The sequence below is a fragment of the Populus nigra genome, chromosome 6 (assembly GCF_951802175.1).
Source record: "Populus nigra chromosome 6, ddPopNigr1.1, whole genome shotgun sequence".
NCBI classification, from domain to species: domain Eukaryota; kingdom Viridiplantae; phylum Streptophyta; class Magnoliopsida; order Malpighiales; family Salicaceae; genus Populus; species Populus nigra.
In genome coordinates this window covers 2,154,180-2,155,664 of record NC_084857.1, presented here as the reverse complement: position 1 = coordinate 2,155,664, position 1,485 = coordinate 2,154,180, and the positions used below count along the sequence as shown (strand labels likewise).

At 31.9% G+C, this 1,485-nt stretch overlaps 1 non-coding gene across 1 annotated transcript; it reads left to right on the top strand.

The window, feature by feature from the left end:
• Positions 1-566: 566 nt before the first annotated feature.
• Positions 567-638, top strand: TRNAH-GUG (transfer RNA histidin (anticodon GUG)). Its single transcript has one exon. It is a non-coding gene; the product is annotated as a tRNA-His (tRNA).
• Positions 639-1,485: the final 847 nt, after the last annotated feature.

Here is a 1,485-nt window from a genome sequence, read left to right as displayed (position 1 = left end):
GGGTTTCATGTTATAACTAGAGGGGTGAATTGGTAATTTGCATTTATCAAAATTTATTTTATTTCTTAATCTATCAGAACGCACGCGGATTGATATTGTTAATTTATTTTTATTTATATTATTTGGCGTTTTTTAAAAACATATTTATGACAGTTTAACATTATTTTTTTTACCCGACCCGTGACGGGATGCAGGTCACGTAGCTAACTAGTTAAGAGATCATGCGTTGTTGTGACTTACGCCCCCTTCTAGTTTCTGAAATCTAGTTTTTGTTTTAGTTTTTGTTTTTTTTCCAACCAGGACCAAGTATAGTTCTTCCGCTGTATTGGCATACTAGACAGTCATCCATGTTGAAACAAATCATAGAATGTACTGTACTGGATACGTAGAAAATACTGGTCCTTTTCAGGAAACGTGCAAGAGAATTTGGACAGATCAAATACAGATGCAACTAGCACTTGTAGGGCAGTCATTTGAGTGATTCCACGTTTAAACTTTCCCGAGACTTCGTAAGAGGAACTCATTTAATTATTATTTAATTTATAAATCGTATTTTGAGTAATCGAGTGGCTGTAGTTTAGTGGTAAGAATTCCACGTTGTGGCCGTGGAGACCTGGGCTCGAATCCCAGCAGCCACACTAAACTTTTAAATTTTTGTTTCGCGAAAAAAAAGTTGACGATTAAGAGAATGTCTGTAACACGGTTCCCACTATATTTTTTAAAAATTAATTTTTTTTTATTAAAATTTAATATAATTTATATGTTTTGAATTGTTTTGATGTGCTGATATTAAAAATAATTTTTAAAAAATAAAAAAATATTATTAACATATATTTTAACATGAAAAATTATTTGAAAAGTATTTCCAATCACATTACAAAATACGCTCTAAGTGATACTCGGAAATATCATAGGGAAATTTTAATATTCATTCGACACGTGTGATGCTAACTAGCATGAACATGGACGCGTGTCTTGGCCATGCCCAGACCATCATTTTCCATGCCTTTGCTTTCCAGAGTATCAACATGCATAGCAGGTCCGGGTATTCCGTCTACACAGCGAGTTGACATATTTAATTTGATCTCACGAGTTAAAGATTTTCAGGAAAAAGAGAATCAATGGGCCCAACTTAGTAGCATGCGAGATAACTTTACGAGATATTCAATTAATATAAAATATAGCCTCCGTGGATTGATAATCTTGATTAGGTATGGTGAATTAATAATTTCCTGAGTTTACAAGATAATCTACCTTCGAAAAAAACATACATGTCCCGCTTGATACTTGGATTAATAACTTTTTTGTACATCAAAACTATACACCCAAGGGCGGAGGTATATTAAGGGCTAAGGTGGGCTGTAATCCAGGTTAAAATTTTATCAATATTTTTTTATTAGTTTTATATAAAATAAATTTGTAATTTTTTATTGAATTATCAAAAAATTCTAAAAAATTACGTGAAACTTTCTAATATGATGTTTT